At 33.4% G+C, this 23,920-nt stretch overlaps 1 pseudogene; it reads left to right on the plus strand.

Annotated features, from left to right (window-relative positions):
* Positions 1-23,376, plus strand: part of LOC139849167 (uncharacterized) — a 159,376-nt pseudogene extending 136,000 nt beyond the window's left edge.
* Positions 23,377-23,920: the final 544 nt, after the last annotated feature.

Consider the following 23,920-nt stretch of genomic DNA (forward strand, 5'->3'; position numbering starts at 1 on the left):
TAAGTGCTTTTTCTTTAGACTAAGATTTAAGTGCTTTAGAATTTTGCGACGCCTTTTTAAGTTTTAGTTTCTTTTTAAGTTATTTCCATTTGGGATATAGTTTTTCCTGTAAGCTTTAATATTTTTAGACGACTTTTACCTATGTATCAATTATCATTCCAATTAGTAATCTCAATTTGCGATTATAATTTTAAGTTAGTTGTAGTAATAAGGTTAGGTTAGTCAAGTGTTTTTTTAATTTTATAAGTTTCTTTTATTTTTCCGTCACCTTTTATTTTTCAACCATTTTTCTTTTTCGACCTTTTTCGACGAACTCTTTTTCTTTCTTATTTCTCGCTATTCTAGTTTTAGGACATAGATTTTTATTCTACTTCTTATCTAAATTTCTTAAAATTACGAAAATTTATTTTAAGTGGTTAAATTGATAGACATCAAAATTTTCTGGTTCGTAGTAATAGTTGGATTTGTACGTGGACCGGGTTATTGGAGCCAAACAGTCCTCAATTATATTGAGACCAAACGAATCCTGCCCCTCTGCTGCATCTTTTGGCTATTCGAAACGTGGGCAAAATCAGAAAAGTCTATTGATTGGATAACTTATTATAATTTTTCTTTCCTTTTAAAAACTAATAGGATATTCAGTGAATGCACCGAGCAAGACGTTCACCACCTTTTGTACGTTCACCACCTGTAACTAGATCAAGACATTTAGCAAATATTACTGCCGTTGATTTTTCTTTAGAATCGTCATCCAGTCGACCAAGTACTCCAGTTCAAATTTCCGATAATCCATTTTTTGAACCCGACCTCACAATTGAGAATCCGGAGAATATTCAGGAACGATTCGTAGATCCTGAACCACTAAACTTTCCTCCAGAACCACCAATCATTCCAACAGAGATTGTTGAGGAACGAACCATTAAATCAGAATCCTCTAGTGATTCCGATTCAACAAATTCAATTATGGAGAATCTGGAACCTTTAAGTATGGAAGACCGAATGAGAGCTAAACGCACTGGCCAAGGTCACGCAATTACTCATCCAGACATTAATGCGCCAGATTATGAAATCAAAGGACAAATTCTACACATGGTGACTAATCAATGCCAATTTAGTGGTGCGCCGAAGGAAGATCCAAATGAACATCTGCGTACCTTTAATAGGATTTGCACACTATTTAAAATCCGAGAAGTGGAGGATGAACAGATATATCTCATGTTATTTCCCTGGACTTTAAAGGGAGAAGTCAAAGATTGGTTGGAATCGTTACCTGAAGGGGCGATTGATACATGGGATGTTTTAGTTGAAAAATTTCTTAAACAATTCTTTCCTGCATCTAAAGCCGTAAGACTTCAAGCAGAAATTGTTACGTTTACACAGAAGCCAAATGAAACTCTATATGAGGCGTGGACTAGATATGGAAAGTTATTAAGAGGATGTCCGCAACATGGTTTAGACACTTGTCAAATAGTACAAATATTCTACCAAGGATGCGACATCACTACAAGGAAAGACATGGATATAGCATCCGGTGGTTCTATTATGAAGAAAACCGAAACTGATGCTTACAAAATTATTGATAACACTGCTTCCCACTCACATGAGTGGCACCAAGAAAAAGATATCGTTAGATCATCTAAAGCAGCTAGAGCCGATTCTAGCCATGACTTAGATTCCATTTCCGCAAAGATAGATGTTGTCGAGAGACGAATGGAAAAGATGACTAAAGATATTCACTCAATACGAATTAGTTGTGAGCAGTGTGGAGGACCACATTTGACAAAAGATTGTCTCAGTATTGAATTAACAATGGAACAAAGAGAGAATATTTCATACATAAACCAAAGGCCTGGAAATAATTATCAGAATAATTATCAACCGCCAAGACCGATTTACAATCAAAACCAGAATTATAACCGAAATATTCCATACAACAACCAACAAGGTCCTAGCAATCAACAAGTATCCAATAATACTTATAATCAGCAAAGACCTACTTTTCAAAACAAACCACCACAACAAACCGATGATAAAAAGCCGAATTTAGAAGATATGATGACGAAGCTAGTTGAAACTCAAACGCAGTTTTTCACATCTCAAAAACAAACCAATGAACAAAATGCTCAAGCATTTAGAAATCAACAAGCTTCTATTCAAAATCTGGAACAAGAAGTAAGTAACCTAGCAAGGTTAATAGGTGAAAGAAAACCGGGAAGTCTACCTAGTGATACAAATGCTAACCCCCGAAATGAAATAGCTAAAGCCATTACCACAAGAAGTGGTACAACACTTAAACCACCTGAAATACCTGTAACTTCTGATGAAGCTATTCCTACTCCACAAGAACCACAACCTGATCAAGATAAGGAAAAAGAACCGGTAGTTGAAAAGGTTAATGAAGATAACACAGTTAATGCTAAACCTTATGTTAAACCATACCAACCACCACTTCCTTACCCGAGTAAAATGAAGAAAAGGAAACTTGAAGCCGAGCAATCCAAATTCTTGGATATGTTTAAACAGATAAATGTAAATCTTCCTTTCATTGATGTGATTTCAGGAATGCCTAGATATGCTAAATTCTTGAAAGATCTAATCTCAAATAGAAAGAAAATGGAAGAACTCTCGGCTGTTACTATGAATGCTAATTGTTCAGCAGTGCTGTTGAATAAGATACCAGAAAAATTATCTGATCCAGGAAGTTTCACAATTCCATGTTTTCTGGGTAGTCTTAGTTCAATAGAAGCATTGGCAGACTTAGGTGCTAGTATAAATCTAATGCCATATTCACTATACGCTAAACTAGACCTTGGAGAATTGAAACCAACCAGAATAAGCATACAACTAGCCGATAGATCAATAAAATATCCTAGAGGGATAATGGAGAACATGCTAGTTAAAGTTGGTACTTTAGTATTTCCAGTAGATTTTGTTGTTTTGGACATGGAAGAAGATTCTCAAGTTCCTCTCATATTAGGAAGACCATTCTTAAACACGGCTAAAGCAATGATAGACGTGTTCGGTAAGAAATCGACCCTAAGTATAGAGGAAGAGAGTGTTACCTTTTCAGTTGATAGAGCAATGCAACAATCGCAATCTGCAGATGATACATGTTATTATATTCAAACTATAGATGCACATGCAGAATTGTTAGAAGAATTTCCAGAATTACAAGGAACAGGAGAATGTTCTTTAGGAGAAGGTAATGAACCAATTGATGAAGCTGAAATGTTAGCTACACTTATAGCTAATGGATATGAACCAACAATAGAAGAAATTCAAATGCTAAAAGAAGAAGACAGATATCGATATAAATCATCGATAGAAGAACCACCGAAATTAGAGTTAAAGCCACTTCCAAACCATTTGGAATACGCTTATTTACATGGTGAATCTGAATTACCTGTAATAATATCGTCTTCTCTTACTGAAAATGAGAAATCACAACTCATTTCTGTGTTGAAATCTCATAAACCAGCCATTGCATGGAAGATTCATGATATTAAAGGAATAAGTCCTTCGTATTGCACACATAAAATCCTTATGGAAGAAGGTCATAAAACGTATGTGCAACGCCAATGAAGACTAAATCCTAATATGCAAGATGTAGTTAAGAAAGAGATTATTAAACTGCTAGATGCAGGTCTAATTTATCCAATCTCTGATAGTCCATGGGTAAGCCCAGTTCAATGCGTACCTAAGAAGGGTGGCATGACTGTCATTACAAATGAGAAAAATGAGCTTATTCCTACTAGGACTGTAACAGGATGGCGTGTATGTATTGATTATAGAAAATTAAATGACGCCAATAGAAAAGATCACTTTCCCTTACCTTTCATAGATCAAATGTTGGAAAGATTAGCCGGAAATAGTTACTATTGTTTTCTAGATGGATTTTCCGGATATTTTCAAATTCCAATAGCACCCGAGGACCAAGAGAAAACCACATTCACGTGCCCTTATGGTACTTTTGCTTACAAACGCATGCCATTGGGACTTTGCAACGCCCCTGCAACCTTTCAAAGGTGTATGATGGCGATTTTTCACGACATGATAGAAGAATGCATGGAAGTTTTTATGGATGACTTTTCAGTCTTCGGTGATACATTTGAATCATGTCTAGTTAATCTGGAACGAATGCTTATTAGATGCGAACAATCAAATCTAGTACTTAATTGGGAGAAATGCCATTTCATGGTTAAAGAAGGCATCGTTCTTGGACATAAAATTTCAAAAGAAGGAATTGAAGTGGATAGAGCTAAAGTAGATGTAATTGCTAAACTTCCACATCCCACCAATGTTAGAGGAGTTAGGAGTTTTCTAGGGCATGCCGGTTTTTACCGACGTTTCATAAAAGATTTTTCTAAAATTGCCACTCCTATGAATAAACTCCTAGAAAAGGATGCTCCATTCATCTTTTCAGATGAGTGTATCAAATCTTTTAATATTCTTAAAGAAAAACTCACTAATGCACCGATCATGATAACACCAAATTGGATTCTACCATTTGAACTAATGTGCGATGCAAGTGATTTTGCAATGGGAGCCGTTTTAGGACAAAGGATTGAAAAACGATTTCAACCTATATATTATGCTAGTAAGACATTACAAGGAGCACAAACGAACTATATAACTACTGAAAAAGAACTCCTTGCTATTGTCTTTGCTTTTGACAAATTTCGATCATATCTCGTTCTAGCAAAAACGGTGGTCTATACCGACCATTCCGCTCTTAGATACCTATTTTCAAAACAAGATGCTAAACCAAGATTAATCCGTTGGATCTTACTCTTACAAGAGTTTGATATTGAAATCCGAGATAAAAGAGGAGCAGAAAATCTCGCCGCTGATCATCTTTCTCGTCTTGAAAATCCCGAATTAGAAGTTCTAAATGAATCGGCCATACAAGACAACTTTCCTGATGAATATCTATTGAAGATAGATTATAAAGAAATTCCATGGTTTGCAGACTATGCAAACTACTTAGTTTGTGGATTCCTTGAAAAAGGATTATCGTACCAAAAATGAAAGAAATTCTTCAGTAATATAAAACACTATTTTTGGGAAGATCCACATTTGTTTAAAAGTTGTCCCGATGGAATAATACGCTGATGTGTATTTGGAGATGAAGCTAGTAAAATTTTAAACCATTGTCACACAGGACCAACAGGAGGGCATTATGGGCCTCAACTAACAGCAAGAAAAGTTTATGATGCTGGATTCTATTGGCCTACAATTTATAAAGACGCACACCTTCTTTGCTAATCCTGTGATGCATGTTAAAGGGCCGGAAAAATAAGTCAACGTGATGAAATGCCACAAAATGTCATCCAAGTATGTGAAGTATTTGACATTTGGGGTATTGACTTTATGGGTCCATTTCCAAAATCTCATAATAATCTATATATACTCGTAGCCATTGATTATGTATCTAAATGGGCGGAAGCACAAGCTCTCCCAACTAACGATGCACGAGTTGTAGTCAACTTTTTAAAACGTCTTTTTGCAAGGTTTGGAACACCGAAAGCTTTAATAAGTGATCGGGGTACTCATTTCTGTAATAATCAACTTGAGAAAGTTCTTAAAAGATATGGAGTAACTCATAAAATCTCCACCGCATATCATCCACAAACAAGTGGACAAGTTGAAAATACCAACCGAGCTTTAAAACGTATTCTAGAGAAAATCGTAGGATCAAATCCGAAGGAATGGTCCATTAAATTGGAGGATGCACTCTGGGCTTTTAGAACAGCCTACAAAACTCCAATTGGAACCACACCTTTTAGACTTGTTTATGGAAAAGCATGTCATCTTCCAGTAGAAATTGAACACAAAGCATTTTGGGCTTTGAAGACATGTAATCTTGATTTACATGAAGCTGGACGTCTACGATTAAGTCAACTAAACGAATTAGAAGAATTAAGGCATGAAGCATACGAAAATTCGTTAATCTATAAAGAAAGAACGAAGAAATGGCATGATAAAAGAATCAGAAGTTCAAAAGAATTTAAAGAAGGAGACAGAGTTCTTCTTTTCAATTCACGATTCAAGCTATTTCCTGGAAAATTGAAATCAAGATGGTCTGTACCATTCATAGTCAAAAGAGTTTTCCCATACGGAACAGTAGAATTGATAAATTCAAATGGGAATGAATTTAAAGTTAATGGTCACAGAGTTAAACATTACATACATGGTCCGATGGAAATCGACAACGAAGTTACTCACAATTTCGACACCACAGCTAACTAAGTGTGGGGAGAATCAAGTCTTTAAAGGATAATATGTATTTCTGTTAGAGTTAGATTGTCTGTTTTCGTGTAGTTCTCGAAAATGGAACCCGAATGGTCTTTCCCTAGCAGACCCTAAAGAACTAGTCTTCTCCCCCCATTCTGAATTTTTATTTTTTTTAGGTTTTTACAAAATGAAGACTGCCTGTGAACTAAACCATGGTCTAATGCTACACACTTTGATCACTAAATGTAATAATGACATACTACCGAGTGAACTAGTATCAGTAATCAGAGAAAGAATGGACGGAGTTAGAAAAGAATCCAGATGCGAAGATAATAAGTTACAATTTGGTAAAGGAAAATCAAAATCCGCAGCAAAAAAAAGAGCATGACACCTAGAACGATGTCACAAATGCGGAAAATGGTCACATGGAGGTAAATGTTCAAATAATCAAACCTATTCAAATACCGAATTTGTTACTTTATGCAGAGACGGACCGTTCATATGTTTAGAAGAAAAGACACTGAATGCTCGAGGTTACGCCTATGTAGCCATGGAAAACCAATTAAACCGACTATCTTATGAATGGGTTAGATCATATAACTAAGAAATCTATTTCACAGGTATGTCTGTACATTTTTAATTTTTATTTTTTTTAACCTTTTGATAATAAACGCTAATTTGTTCGCTATAAAGTATTAAATTGGTATTAAATAAAATTAGGTTTTGCGACCGAAATTATTGATATCATTCAAAAATTTATTACGTCACTGCGAAATTTAACATTTATTCTTAAGGTATAAATATCTTTAATCAATCAACCCAAAATATTTCAAAAATTCGTCATGAGTTAAATTAGGTCTTGGAACCGAAATTACTTTACCGAAAAGAGGGGAGCATATTTTTGATAATATTTGATTGATTAAAGTGCGATAAAAAGCCAAAAAGATTTTTAATTTTATTTTTACCATGTTTTTAAAATTAATATTTAAATCTTAAATTAATATTGTAAACTTTGTAAAAACAATATATTTAAAATTGTAAATATTTGAAAAATTAATATAAGTTTGGTGTGAATTTATAATATGAATTTTTAAATTAAGTTTGGTGTGAATTTTTAATTTTTAAAATATAAATTTTTAATTTTATGCATTTCAAATTTTAAGTTTGGTGTGAATTTTTAATATTAATTTTGAATTTTATTTTTAAGTTATGTGAATTTAAATACAAAAATTTACTTTATCTCATTAAGTTAAAAATACGATTTTTAAAATTCGTCGTAAGTTGAAGACTAGGTCTTTGAACCGAAATTGCTTTACCCAAGGGAGGGACGAGAACTTTTATTATCACTATTTTTAATCTTATTGAAGTAAGGTATATAAAAAAAATAAAAATTAAAAAACCCAAAAATCTAAGCTTTTAAAACAATCGCTTAAAAAAGACAAATTTTAAAATTTTGTCGAAGGGCGGACTAGGACATCGATCCGAAACGACCTCGTCCTAAGAAAAAGGGAAACAAAATTTTAAAAATTAATCACTTAATTGTTTTATAAGTTAATTTAAAAAAAAAAAAAAGCTGAAAACACTTTACCCGGACCCCCATGCGATCGCATGGGTTTTACACTTCAACTCCATGCGATCGCATGGAGCTGAAATCCAGGCCAGAAACAAATACAGCAGCGAGTTCTGCTCTTCACCACAACACACACACATTCACGAACCAACTCCAAAAATTCACCAATTTTCGCCATTTTTCCACCGTAATTCGTCATTTTTCTTGCTCTAATCATGCCTAGATTCTCATTCTTCAGCAAATTGGTAAAAATTACACCCCTAAACTCTATAAATTCCTAGTTTTTGTGATAATTACCAATTTTTTACCTAATGCAATTTTATTAATTTCTAGTGTAATTAGTGTTAAATTGTTAGTATTTTATGCATGTATAACCTAGATTAATGCTATTTAACATGATTTGAAGCCAAAAACTTCAAAATTTTTAGAAATCTAGGGTTTGTGTTCTTGAGCAATTTGGGGCTTTTTGATATAAACAGGTTATGGCCGATTTTTGTCATGAATTATTGCTAAATTGAGTAGTGTAACATGTTTAGATAGTTAAATGATCCAAACAATGATCCTAAACATGATTTTTGGAGATTAAAGTGGACTTTTTAAGCCCAAAATTCATGAACTTGATTAATTTGATATATTTGCCATTTGAGACTTGTTTAATTATTAGTAATGAATATTTTGACATGTTATTTGAGTTAAATGCTTATGAATTTTGTATACATTTTCATATGTGCTTATTTGAAAAGTGTAGAATTGTGAAAAATTGTAAAAATGTGTATAAGTTTAATTTTGATTTAACATGTTATAGTGATTGTTTTAAGTTGTTATTTTGCTAACACTAATGCATATTTGGATGCACAAATTTTGTGTTTAATGTGTTTTACAGAGAGCCGATACTGGAGGTTCAGGAGCATTATCATCTAGACGACCAGCACCAGAACCAGAACTAGAAATGCAACACGAACAAGAACCACAACAGGAACAACAACAGCCTGATCAGCATATACCTTATTATGATCCGGTACAGTTTGTTGATGAATTCATAGTATTCCCAATGAGGCCGCCAGTAGAATTCCCAACGATTCCTGAGCACACTCTACATCCTAATCTGAGATTTGATAGAAGATGGAGAGATTACGAGACATATCAAAGGAACAAATTCAAATTGGTAACAAAAAATGTAGAGGTGCCAAGGGTAATTGATTGGGCCCCTTTGGAAACGGTCCATCTAGCTGACCGTGTTAGACAGCTTTTAGTTCAAAGGTATGGCAGTTCTTCTTTTACAGATTGGGAACGTCTTTTCACCATTCGTAGACCTGTATATAAGGAATGGTGTGTTGAGTTGATGAGTACTGTATCACTTGATACAAATATAGTTAGAATAGATGATAGAAGATTTCTTAGGTTTATCCTTGGCGGTAGGATGTACAGAATGTCCATGCTGGACAAGGCCAGGGCCTTACAGATAGATACTCTTGGTGAGTTGCTATTACCCGATTGTACAAACTTGATTCATTATGGTGAACGGGTAGATAGTAACTTTGACGCTGACGCCATTTGGAGGCGTATGTCACATTTTGATGTTTTTACACGAGCAGGAGGACACTCCTATACACATATTGACAGAGCCGAGCTTCGTATTTTTCATAGATTTTTGGCTAACTCGATTACACAAAGAGGTCATAATAAAGAAAAAATTACCTTATATGATTTATTCTACCTAAAGTGTATTCGGGATCCTAGAAGCTTTGTCAATATCCCTTACTGTGTTGCTTTTTATTTATCTAAAATGGTAGAGGGATTGCAGGACGGGAGTATAATAGGAGGAGGTATTTTTGTTACTCTCATTGGAGAGTATTTAGGTGTTGATAGGAACCAAGGGGGTCCATTACAGATTTGTAAAGAACAGGTTGAGCCCTTAGGATTGAAAGTTTATGTGGGTGCTAAGGTATTGAAAAGTAGACGTAACCAGGCAGTACCCTATGAGGGATCTCATCCTCAGGTAGAGAGAGGCTCAGACGAGGAAATGGAGGAGGCGGAAGACATTAGGGATGTCTTTCGAGATGCTATTCTTGACGTCCACGTTCGTATAGATGAGGAAGCAATGACGAACGCGGCCAGACATAGTATGTATGAGCAGTGGAACTCCGAGCGAGTATACGAGGATTATAGGCGACGCCAACACGATAGCTGGTTAGTTCATCAGCACCAAATCATGAGCCAGCTATCATATCAGGTACCAAATAACTATGTACCTACTCGACCTGCTCATTTTCCGCCACATAGCCCCGATATCCGACCACCCTTTAACCGGTATGACTATAACCAAGCCTATCAGAACACCTATAACCAACAATGGAACCCACCCGATGAGATGAACTGGAACCCCTATCCAGACTGATTTAGTTCCATTTGGTTATTTTTATGATTTTTATGTTTTTATCTTTTGACCTTTTCATGTTTAAACTTATGTTATTGGATATATTTGTGTAATTTTTATTATTTTATTATTATTGTGTACTAATATTTCATATTTAGAATTTGAAAGTGGGATATTAAGTCCCATTTCAAATTGCCATGCATAATTATATTTGTATGTATGTATATTGTCGATTGTACAAAACAGGGTAAAACAGCGCATTTTCAAAGACTGGCATTAAGTTCAGCAAAAGCTACTAATTTTGACGACAAGATGACAAATAAATGTTATGTAACAACAGACGAAATGAACAAATGATATGCACCATTTATCATTCAGCAAACAAACGCCAATATGTTTGGAAACTTTTTTAAAATTTAATCATTTCTACGCTAATCACCCTCAATAATTTAAATTGTACTGATTTCTTGCAAATGAGGGCATTACAAGATCTTAAGTGTGTGAAGCGGTTAAATTCTTTCGGATTTTTAAAAATTTTTATCTTTATACACTTGGTTACCATTAAAAATACTAGTAACGTAGTAGTTGTATTAGAATCTAGTGCTCTCTGATAATAAAGAACAGCCCTAGTCTTATATACTGACTACCCAATTCTAGTAAAATTTTTAAAAATTTTCAATTAAATGAACTCAAAATCATGTTTATACATATTTATGAACGATAAAACTAGGTTTTAACACCGAAATTATTGTTACCTCAAAAAGGACATAAATTGAGAAACAAACCAAAATGTTGAAATTCATTTAAAATGGAATAGAGGACGATAAAAAGGAAAATAAAAGCCAAGTGTGGGAAAATTTACCAAGTTATCTTAAACATATGTCACATATATCTGTAACAAATAACTGAAAATACTTTTGCTTTGGACTAAACTAAACCATTTTACCCGATGAAAGAAAAGAAGAGATGGATCTACACGATGAATCAATTCCATCATTAAAAGGAAGTAAAGTCTTCCAAAAAAGACACGCGCTTCTTGATTTAAGTCAGGAAGTTGTCGTCCAGACCAGCTGTAGGTTGACGAAAAATCTAGAAAAGTCATCACTAAAATCAGCAGGAAATCCACGGACCTCAGCATTAAACAGGGTCGCCAAGTGGTCAGATTTATCCTAACCATGAGAAGGATTTATCTCGTAAAATGAGAGGCACCGTGCAAATTAGCTGGATAAGACTAATGAATCAGATCCCCAGAAAGGATAATCTCCTTAAAGATTAAAAATCAGCTTTTAAGCCTGATATTACTCAATCCTAGAGATTGACCTTAAAGATTGAGAATTCAAACTCATGGAATTCAATGATATCTAAACTCGAGCTTGAACGAGAAAATATTTTGATCAAAATTACAAACCGATTTGTTTTCTGAAAACCCTATTTTCAATGCATTCATTACCATTGAACGTAAAATCCTAGGAATTCACCTGGAATTCATTAGGTCACCTGAACCAAATCGGGTGTCAACCGTAAGAACGGTGGTTGCATAGCATGGTCAAAGACAGGACCTTGTGCCAGACCGAAAAATCATAAGGGTGAGCTTTACTATTACTCCTACCAAGGATAGTAATTGCGTCCGACACGTTATAGACCATAATTAAAAGCATGTCAGGGGACATTGCCTTAACAGTTGCTTGTTCAACGCTTTCCTTTACAATCGGACAGTAGTTTATCGAAAGGTAATATACGGGACAAGTAAACTGGACGTGTTGCTTTCCTAATACAAGGTTAGCAAGTGGGTGACACAAAACCGCAAGTTTTGAGCTAAAATTTTCAAATCTGAAACCCACCAAACCCACAAAAATATTTTGCAAACACCGGTGAAGGGTTATTCCGGAAAACTTATCTAGGGTAAAAGCTAGATTGAATTTTCAAAAGATCAAATATTTTCATAAAGATCCAATTTCCTTACGGATCTACATTTTCATAGTCATGTGGGACTGTAAACCGCCTTTCAAATGTGCACTTTTCTTTGGAAACCGAAAGTAAATCGGCTATTTGATTGCAAGTGTCGTTGACCTAAACCCGAGGCAACTGTGGATGACACACCCACCTTTAACCATGGTTCTATCATTACTATCATTGTTTATACCGCCGTATAGAAATCACTGATGTACAAAGTGTGAAGAATAAAGAAGTGATTCTAGTATTTCAAGACGATATTGCTTGAGGACAAGCAACGCTCAAGTGTGGGAATATTTGATAATGCTAAAAACGAACATATATTTCATAGCATTATTCCTCAAGAAAGACAAGCTTTTAGTTACAATTGTCCTATTTACAAGTGATATTCGTTTAAATAATAAAAGGTGAAGACAAAAGACAGATTCGACGAATTGAAGACGCAAACGACCAAAAAGCTCAAAAGTACAAAATACAATCCAAGAAGTTCCAATTATTTATAAGAAACGTCTCGAAATTACAAGAGTACAAGATTCAAAACGCAAAGTACAAGATATTAAATTGTACGCAAGGACGTTCGAAAATCCGGAACCGGGACCAGAGTCAACTCTCAACGCTCGACACAACGGACTAAAAATTACAAGTCAACTATGCACATAAATATAATATAATATTTAAATAATTCTTATAATTATTTAATATATTATATTATTTATAAAACCGTCGGCAGAAGAAAACAACCAAATATGAGCTTCCCCAGCTGGCCATGCGATCGCATGGCCTGGAAGGCATAAATCCATGCGATCGCATGAGCCCCAGTTCCAGCCCACATGCCTATAAAAATCGAGCTTTGGTGCACCACAAAACAATCTATCTTTCTCTTTTCTCCATTCATACGATATATTTATAATTTATATTTTAATTTTAATTTTAATTATAATTCTAATAATAAGGGTATGTTAGCGAATGTTGTAAGGGTGTAAGTCGAAATTCTGTCCGTGTAACGCTACGCTATTTTTAATCATTGTAAGTTATGTTCAACCTTTTTACATTAATGTCTCGTAGCTAAGTTATTATTATGCTTATTTAAAATGAAGTAATCATGATGTTGGGCTAATTACTAAAATTGGGTAATTGGGCTTTGTACCATAATTGGGGTTTGGACAAAAGAACGACACTTGTGGAAATTAGACTATGGGCTATTAATGGGCTTTATATTTGTTTAACTAAATGATAGTTTGTTAATGTTAATATAAAGATTTACAGTTGGGCGTCCCTATAAATTACCATATACACTCGATCGGACACGATGGGCGGGGTATTTATATGTATGAATAATCGTTCATTTAACTGGACACGGGAATGGATTAATAGTCACTAGAATAATTAAAACAGGGGTGAAATTATGTACAAGGACACTTGGTATAATTGATAACAAAATATTAAAACCTTGGATTACACTCAGTCAACATCCTGGTGTAATTATTAAACAAAGTATTAAAATCTTGTTACAGTTTAAGTCCTCAATTAGTTGGAATATTTAACTTCGGGTATAAGGATAATTTGACGAGGACACTCGCACTTTATATTTATGACTGATGGACTGTTATGGACAAAAACCAGACGGACATATTAAATAATCCAGGACAAAGGATAATTAACCCATGGGCATAAAACTAAAATCAACACGTCAAACATCATGATTACGGAAATTTAAATAAGCATAATTCTTTTATTTCATATTTAATTTCCTTTATTTTATATTTAATTGCACTTCTAATTATTGCATTTTTATTTATTGTTATTGTATTTAATTGCACTTTTAATTTTCGTACTTTTTAATTATCGCAAGTTTATTTTATCGCACTTTTATTATTCGCAATTTCATTATCGTTATTTACTTTACGCTTTAATTTAAGTCTTGTATTTATTTTTAATATTTTACATTTGGTTTTAACTGCGACTAAAGTTTTAAAATTGACAAACCGGTCATTAAACGGTAAAAACCCCCCTTTATAATAATAATATTACTTATATATAAATTTGTATTTTTATAAAAGTAAACTAATTTAGCGTTAAGCTTTGTTTAAAGATTTTCCCTGTGGAACGAACCGGACTTACTAAAAACTACACTACTGTACGATTAGGTACACTGCCTATAAGTGTTGTAGCAAGGTTTAAGTATATCCATTCTCTAAATAAATAAATATCTTGTGTAAAATTGTATCGTATTTAATAGTGTTTCCTGCTAAAATTAATAGCTATTTTATATACACCTCGCGAAACATCATATATAAATTTGTATTTTTATAAAAGTAAACTAATATAGCGTTAAGCTTTGTTTAAAGATTTTCCCTGTGGAACGAACCGGGCTTACTAAAAACTACACTACTGTACGATTAGGTACACTGCCTATAAGTGTTGTAGCAAGGTTTAAGTATATCCATTCTCTAAATAAATAAATATCTTGTGTAAAATTGTATCGTATTTAATAGTGTTTCCTTGTAAACTTCAATAGTATTTTATACCCCTTAGCTTTGACATCAAGTATTTTTGGCGCCGCTGCCGGGGAAACTCTTAAACGCCGGAAGCGCAACGCTACATAAAAAAAAAGATTTTTAGTTTACTTTTATTAAATTTCGTTTTTATAAAAATACGTTTTAAATATTCGAAAATATAAAAAGAAAAACAAAAATATAAATACTTTTAGGAGTTTGATAAATATTTAAGTTTTATAAAGTTTCTTTAGTTTGTAAAAATATAAGTTTTATTTAATTTATTTTATAAATATATTTTATAAATATAAAAAACCAAAAAAAAATATAAATATACATAAATCTATTTTTTTTGTTATAAAGTATTTTATTTTTATCTTAGTTATTAAAGATAAGTTTTATATAAATATTTTAATTAGATAATATAAACAGAAAATATAAAAACATAAAAGAAAAAAAAAGAAAAAAAAAAAGAAGAAAAACGCGTCGAATTTTAAACCTGTCAGTTGAATTTTGGAACCCCGCGACTCGCGGGGTTTGCTGCATCTATTACCGTGACTCGCGGAGCTTTTCTGACACGCGACAGAACCCTAATTCAGCATTAATTACGGGTAATTATTAATTATTATTATTATTTAACCCTAATTATTATTATTATTATTATAATTAGTTTTATTTTAACTTTTACTTTTTATTTAATTTATGTATTTAGTATTAATTAGTTTAATTAATTTATAAAATTAGTAGTTTTAATAAATAAATAATATAAAAATAATATTTTTATAAAAATTGTACTTTTTACAACTTTTTGTATATTTTTATATTTTATCCCTTTTTAATTATTTTAGCATAATATTTGTATTTTTAGCTCATATTTAGTTTTAAACTTAGTTTTTGCCATAGTTATTTTTACTTCTAGATTTTTAGGCTTTGCCGTAAAATCCCTTAAGTGCTTTTTCTTTAGACTAAGATTTAGGTGCTTTAGAATTTTGCGACGCCTTTTTAAGTTTTAGTTTCTTTTTAAGTTATTTTCATTTGGGATATAATTTTTCCTGTAAGCTTTAATATTTTTAGACACCTTTTACTATGTACCAATTATCATTCCAATTAGTAATCTCAATTTGCGATTATAATTTTAAGTTAGTTGTAGTAATAAGGTTAGGTTAGTCAAGTATTTTAAGTTTTATAAGTTTCTTTTATTTTTCCGTCACCTTTTATTTTTCAACCATTTTTCTTTTTCGACCTTTTTCGACGAACTCTTTTTCTTTCTTATTTCTCGCTATTCTAGTTTTAGGACATAGATTTTTATTCTACTTCTTATCTAAATTTCATAAAATTACGAAAATTTATTTTAAGTGGTTAAATTAATAGACATCAAAATTTTCTGGTTCGTAGTAATAGTTGGATTTGTACGTGGATCGGGTTATTGGAGCCAAACAGTCCTCAATTATATTGAGACCAAACGAATCCTGCCCCTCTGCTGCATCTTTTGGCTATTCGAAACGTGGGCAAAATCAGAAAAGTCTATTGATTGGATAACTTATTATAATTTTTCTTTCCTTTTAAAAACTAATAGGATATTCAGTGAATGCACCGAGCAAGACGTTCACCACCTTTTGTACGTTCACCACCTGTAACCAGATCAAGACATTTAGCAAATATTACTGCCGTTGATTTTTCTTTAGAATCGTCATCCAGTCGACCAAGTACTTCAGTTCAAATTTCCGATAATCCATTTTTTGAACCCGACCTTACAATTGAGAATCCGGAGAATATTCAGGAACGATTCGTAGATCCTGAACCACTAAACTTTCCTCCGGAACCACCAATCATTCAAACAGAGATTGTTGGGGAACGAACCATTAAATCAGAATCATCTAGTGATACCGATTCAACAAATTCAATTATGGAGAATCTGGAACCTTTAAGTATGGAAGACCGAATGAGAGCTAAACGCACTGGCCAAGGTCACGCAATTACTCATCCAGACATTAATGCGCCAGATTATGAAATCAAAGGACAAATTCTACACATGGTGACTAATCAATGCCAAAGATTGATTGGAATTTAAAGGGAGAAGCCAAAGATTGGTTGGAATCGTTACCTGAAGGGGCGATTGATACATGGGATGTTTTAGTTGACAAATTTCTTAAACAATTCTTTCCGGCATCTAAAGCCGTAAGACTTCAAGCAGAAATTGTTACGTTTACACAGAAGCCGAATGAAACTCTATATGAGGCGTGGACTAGATATGGAAAGTTATTAAGAGGATGTCCACAACATGGTTTAGACACCTGTCAAATAGTACAAATATTCTACCAAGGATGCGACATCACTACAAGAAAAGACATAGATATAGCAGCTGGTGGTTCTATTATGAAGAATACCGAAACTGATGCTTACAAAATTATTGATAACACTGCTTCCCACTCACATGAGTGGCACCAATAAAAAGATATCGTTAGATCATCTAAAGCAGCTAGAGCCGATTCTAGCCATGACTTAGATTCCATTTCCGCAAAGATAGATGCTGTGGAAAGACGAATGGAAAAGATGACTAAAGATATTCACTCAATACGAATTAGTTGTGAGCAGTGTGGAGGACCACATTTGACAAAAGATTGTCTCAGTATTGAATTAACAATGGAACAAAGAGAGAATATTTCATACATAAACCAAAGGCCTGGAAATAATTATCAGAATAATTATCAACCGCCAAGACCAATTTACAATCAAAACCAGAATTATAACCGAAATATTCCATACAACAACCAACAAGGTCCTAGCAATCAACAAGTATCCAATAATACTTACAACCAGCAAAGACCTAATTTTCAAAACAAACCACCATAACAAACCGATGATAAAAAGCCGAATTTAGAAGATATGATGACGAAGCTAGTTGAAACTCAAACGCAGTTTTTCACATCTCAAAAACAAACCAATGAACAAAATGCTCAAGCATTTAGAAATCAACAAGCTTCTATTCAAAATCTGGAACAAGAAGTAAGTAACCTAGCAAGGTTAATAGGTGAAAGAAAACCGGGAAGTCTACCTAGTGATACAAATGCTAACCCCCGAAATGAAACAGCTAAAGCTATTACCACTAGAAGTGGTACAATACTTAAACCACCGGAAATACCTGTAACTTCTGATGAAACTATTCCTACTCCACAAGTACCACAACCTGATCAAGATAAGGAAAAAGAACCGGTAGTTGAAAAGGTTAATGAAGATAACACAGCTAAGGATAAAACTTATGTTAAACCATACCAACCACCACTTCCTTACCCGAGTAAAATGAAGAAAGAGAAACTTGAAGCCGAGCAATCCAAATTCTTGGATATGTTTAAACAGATAAATGTAAATATTCTTTTCATTGATGTGATTTCAGGAATGCCTAGATATGCTAAATTCTTGAAAGATCTAATCTCAAATAGAAAGAAAATGGAAGAACTCTCGGCTGTTACTATGAATGCTAATTGTTCAGCAGTGCTGTTGAATAAGATACCAGAAAAACTATCTGATCCAGGAAGTTTCACAATTCCATGTTTTCTGGGTAGTCTTAGTTCAATAGAAGCATTGGCAGACTTAGGTGCTAGTATAAATCTAATGCCGTATTCACTATACGCTAAACTAGACCTTGGAGAATTGAAACCAACAAGAATAAGCATACAACTAGCCGATAGATCAATAAAATATCCTAGAGGGATAATGGAGAACATGCTAGTTAAAGTTGGTACTTTAGTATTTCCAGTAGATTTTGTTGTTCTGGACATGGAAGAAGATTCTCAAGTTCCTCTCATATTAGGAAGACCATTCTTAAATACGGCTAAAGCAATGATAGACGTGTTCGGTAAGAAATTGACCCTAAGTATAGAGGATGAGAGTGTTACCTTTTCAGTTGATAGAGCAATGCAACAACCACAATCTGCAGATGATACATGTTATTATATTCAAACTATAGATGCACATGCAGAATTATTAAAAGAATTTCCAGAATTACAAGGAACAGGAGAATGTTCTTTAGGAGAAGGTAATGAACCAATTGATGAAGCTAAAATGTTAGCTACACTTATAGCTAATGGATATGAACCAACAACAGAATAAATTCAAATGCTAAAAGAAGAAGACAGATATCGATACAAATCATCGATAGAAGAACCTCCGAAATTAGAGTTAAAGCCACTTCCAAACCATTTGGAATACGCTTATTTACATGGTGAATCTGAATTACCTGTAATAATATCGTCTTCTCTTACTGAAAATGAGAAATCACAACTCATTTCTGTGTTGAAAGCTCATAAACCAGCCATTGCATGGAAGATTCATGATATTAAAGGAATAAGTCCTTCGTATTGCACACATAAAATCCTTATGAAAGAAGGTCATAAAACATATGTGCAACGCCAACGAAGACTAAATCCTAATATGCAAGATGTAGTTAAGAAAGAGATTATTAAACTGCTAGATGTAGGTTTGATATATCCAATTTCTGATAGTCCATGGGTAAGCCCAGTTCAATGCGTGCCTAAGAAGGGTGGCATGACTGTCATTACAAATGAGAAAAATGAGCTTATTCCTACTAGGACTGTAACAGGATGGCGTGTGTGTATTGATTATAGAAAATTAAATGACGCCACCAGAAAAGATCACTTTCCCTTACCTTTCATAGATCAAATGTTGGAACGATTAGCCGGAAATAGTTACTATTGTTTTCTAGATGGATTTTCTGGATATTTTCAAATTCCAATAGCACCCGAGGACCAAGAGAAAACCACATTCACGTGCCCTTATGGTACTTTTGCTTACAAACGCATGCCATTTGGACTTTGCAACGCCCCTGCAACCTTTCAAAGGTGTATGATGGCGATTTTTCACGACATGATAGAAGAATGCATGGAAGTTTTTATGGATGACTTTTCAGTCTTCGGTGATACATTTGAATCATGTCTAGTTAATCTGGAACGAATGCTTATTAGATGCGAACAATCAAATCTAGTACTTAATTGGGAGAAATGCCATTTCATGGTTAAAGAAGGCATCGTTCTTGGACATAAAATTTCAAAAGAAGGAATTGAAGTGGATAGAGCTAAAGTAGATGTAATTGCTAAACTTCCACATCCCACCAATGTTAGAGGAGTTAGGAGTTTTCTAGGGCATGCCGATTTTTACCGACGTTTCATAAAAGATTTTTCTAAAATTGCCACTCCTATGAATAAACTCCTAGAAAAGGATGCTCCATTCATCTTTTCAGATGAGTGTATCAAATCTTTTAATATTCTTAAAGAGAAACTCACTAATGCGCCGACCATGATAACACCAAATTGGAATCTACCATTTGAACTAATGTGCGATGCAAGTGATTTTGCAATGGGAGCCGTTTTAGGACAAAGGATTGAAAAACGATTTCAACCTATATATTATGCTAGTAAGACGTTACAAGGAGCACAAACGAACTATACAACTACTGAAAAAGAACTCCTTGCTATTGTCTTTGCTTTTGACAAATTTCGATCATATCTCGTTCTAGCAAAAACGGTGGTCTATACCGACCATTCTGCTCTTAGATACCTATTTTCAAAACAAGATGCTAAACCAAGATTAATCCGTTGGATCTTACTCTTACAAGAGTTTGATATTGAAATCCGAGATAAAAGAGGAGCAGAAAATCTCGCCGCTGATCATCTTTCTCATCTTGAAAATCCCGAATTAGAAGTTCTAAATGAATCGGCCATACAAGACAACTTTCCTGATGAATATCTATTGAAGATAGATTATAAAGAAATTCCATGGTTTGCAGACTATGCAAAGTACTTAGTTTGTGGATTCCTTGAAAAAGGATTATCGTACCAAAGACGAAAGAAATTCTTCAGTGATATAAAACACTATTTCTGGGAAGATCCACATCTGTTTAAAAGTTGTTCCGATGGAATAATACGCCGATGTGTATTTGGAGATGAAGCCAGTAAAATATTAAACCATTGTCACACAGGACCAACAGGAGGGCATTATGGGCCTCAACTAACAGCAAGAAAAGTTTATGATGCTGGATTCTATTGGCCTACAATTTACAAAGACGCACACCTTCTTTGCAAATCCTGTGATGCATGTCAAAGGGCCGGAAAAATAAGTCAACGTGATGAAATGCCACAAAATGTCATCCAAGTATGTGAAGTATTTGACATTTGGGGTATTGACTTTATGGGTCCATTTCCAAAATCTCATAATAATCTATATATACTCGTAGCCATTGATTATGTATCTAAATGGGCGGAAGCACAAGCTCTCCCAACTAACGATGCACGAGTTGTAGTCAACTTTTTAAAACGTCTTTTTGCAAGGTTTGGAACACCGAAAGCTTTAATAAGTGATCGGGGTACTCATTTCTGTAATAATCAACTTGAGAAAGTTTTAAAAGATATGGAGTAACTCATAAAATCTCCACCGCATATCATCCACAAACAAGTGGACAAGTTGAAAATACCAACAGAGCTTTAAAACGTATTCTAGAGAAAACCGTAGGATCAAATCCGAAGGAATGGTCCATTAAATTGGAGGATGCACTCTGGGCTTTTAGAACAGCCTACAAAACTCCAATTGGAACCACACCTTTTAGACTTGTTTATGGAAAAGCATGTCATCTTCCAGTAAAAATTGAACATAAAGCATTTTGGGCTTTGAAGACATGTAATCTTGATTTACATGAAGCTGGACGTCTACGATTAAGTCAACTAAACGAATTAGAAGAATTAAGACATGAAGCATACGAAAATTCGTTAATCTATAAAGAAAGAACGAAGAAATGGCATGATAAAAGAATCAGAAGTTCAAAAGAATTTAAAGAAGGAGACAGAGTTCTTCTTTTCAATTCACGATTCAAGCTATTTCCTGGAAAATTGAAATCAAGATGGTCTGGACCATTCATAGACAAAAGAGTTTTCCCATACGGAACGATAGAATTGATAAATTCGAATGGGATTGAATTTAAAGTTAATGGTCACAGAGTTAAACATTACATACATGGTCCGATGGAAGTTGACAACGAAGTTAATCACAATTTTGACACCACAGCTAACTAAGTGTGGGGAGAATCAAGTCTTTAAAGGATAATATGTAAATCTGTTAGAGTTAGATTGTCTATTTTCGTGTAGTTCTCGAAAATGGAATCCGAATGGTCTTTTCCTAGCAGACCCTAAAGAACTAGTCTTCTCCCCCCATTCTGAATTTTTATTTTTTTTAGGTTTTTACAAAATGAAGACTGCCTGTGAACTAAACCATGGTCTAATGCTACACGCTTTGATCACTAAACGTAATAATGACACACTTCCGAGTGAATTAGTATCAGTAATCAGAGAAAGAATGGACGGAGTTAGAAAAGAATCCAGATGCGAAGATAATAAGTTACAATTTGGTAAAGGAAAATCAAAATCCGCAGCGAAAAGAAGAGCACGACACCTAGAAAGATGTCACAAATGCGGAAAATGGTCACATGGAGGTAAATGTTCAAATAATCAAACCTATTCAAACACCGAATTTGTTACTTTATGCAGAGACGGACCATTCATATGTTTAGAAGAAAAGACACTGAATGCTCGAGGTTACGCCTATGTAGCCATGGAAAACCAATTAAACCGACTATCTTATGAATGGGATAGATCATATAACTAAGAAATATATTTCACAGGTATGTCTGTACAGTTTTTATTTTATTTTTTTTTTATTTTTAACCTTTTGATAATAAACGCTAATTTGTTCGCTAAAAAGTATTAAATTGGTATTGAATAAAATTAGGTTTGGCGACCGAAATTATTGATATCATTCAAAAATTTATTACATCACTGCGAAATTTAATGTTTATTCTTAAGGTATAAATATCTTTAATCAATCAACCCAAAATATTTCAAAAATTCATCATGAGTTAAATTAGGTCTTGGAACCGAAATTACTTTACCGAAAAGAGGGGCGCATATTTTTGATAATATTTGATTGATTAAAGTGGGATAAAAAGCCAAAAAGATTTTTAATTTTATTTTTACCATGTTTTTAAAATTAATATATCAATCTTAAATTAATATTGTAAACTTTGTAAAATCAATATATTTAAAATTGTAAATATTTGAAAAATTAATATAAGTTTGGTGTGAATTTATAATATGAATTTTTAAATTAATTTTGGTGTGAATTTTTAATTATTAAAATATGAATTTTATTTTTATGCATTTCAAATTTTAAGTTTGGTATGAATTTTTAATATTAATTTTGAAATTTATATTTAAATTGTGTGAATTTAAAAACAAAAATTTACTTTATCTCATTAAGTTAAAAATATGATTTTTAAAATTCGTCGTAAGTTGAAGACTAGGTCTTTAAACCGAAATTGCTTTACCCAAGGGAGGGACGAGAACTTTTATTATCATTATTTTTAATCTTATTAAATTAAAGTATGTCAAAAACATTAAAAAAACCCAAAAATCTTAGCTTTTAAAACAATCGCTACAAAAAGACAAATTTTAAAATTTTGTCGAGGGACGGACTAGGACATCGATCCGAAACGACCTCGTCCTAAATAACAAGGGAAACAAAATTTTAAATTTAATTACTTAATTGTTTTAATAAGTTAGAAATTATATATAAAAAAAATACCAAACTCCGCGACTCGCGGAGTTTGAAGGGGAAATCTCCGCGACTCGCGGAGGGACTAAAACCCAGAAAAAAAATAAAACGTAAAAAACTGATCAGTTTGAAACCACACACCACAAACTCAAAGAAAAACACTGCGAACAAAAACCCGAAAAATACACCCCAAAATCACAATTTTTAACCGTTAATCACCAAATTTTTTACTAAAATCATGTTGAGAAGGATGCTATCAAGGAATTACTCAAGAAAAACGGTAAATTTCTACACCTAAACACCATTTAATTCGAAATTTGTTGTTCTTGAGCAATTTTTCCCCCAATTTGATTTTGATGCTTTTTAGTGTAATTAGGCTTAAATTGTTTATGTATTATGCTTGTATAACCTAGATTGATGCTATTTAACATGATTAGAAGCCTTAAACTTCAAATTTTGAGTAATCTAGGGTTTGTGTTCTTGAGCAATTTGGGGCTTTTTGATATAAACAGGTTATGGCTGATTTTTGTCATGAATTGTTGCTAAATTAAGTAGTGTAACATGTCTAGGTAGTTAAATGATCCAAACTTTGAGCCTAAACATGATTTTGAGAATTAAAGTGGACTTTTTCAAGTCTAAAATTCATGAACTTGATTTTTGAGAGATAATGCCATT

This window comes from Rutidosis leptorrhynchoides, chromosome 5 (assembly GCF_046630445.1).
Source record: "Rutidosis leptorrhynchoides isolate AG116_Rl617_1_P2 chromosome 5, CSIRO_AGI_Rlap_v1, whole genome shotgun sequence".
NCBI lineage: Eukaryota > Viridiplantae > Streptophyta > Magnoliopsida > Asterales > Asteraceae > Rutidosis > Rutidosis leptorrhynchoides.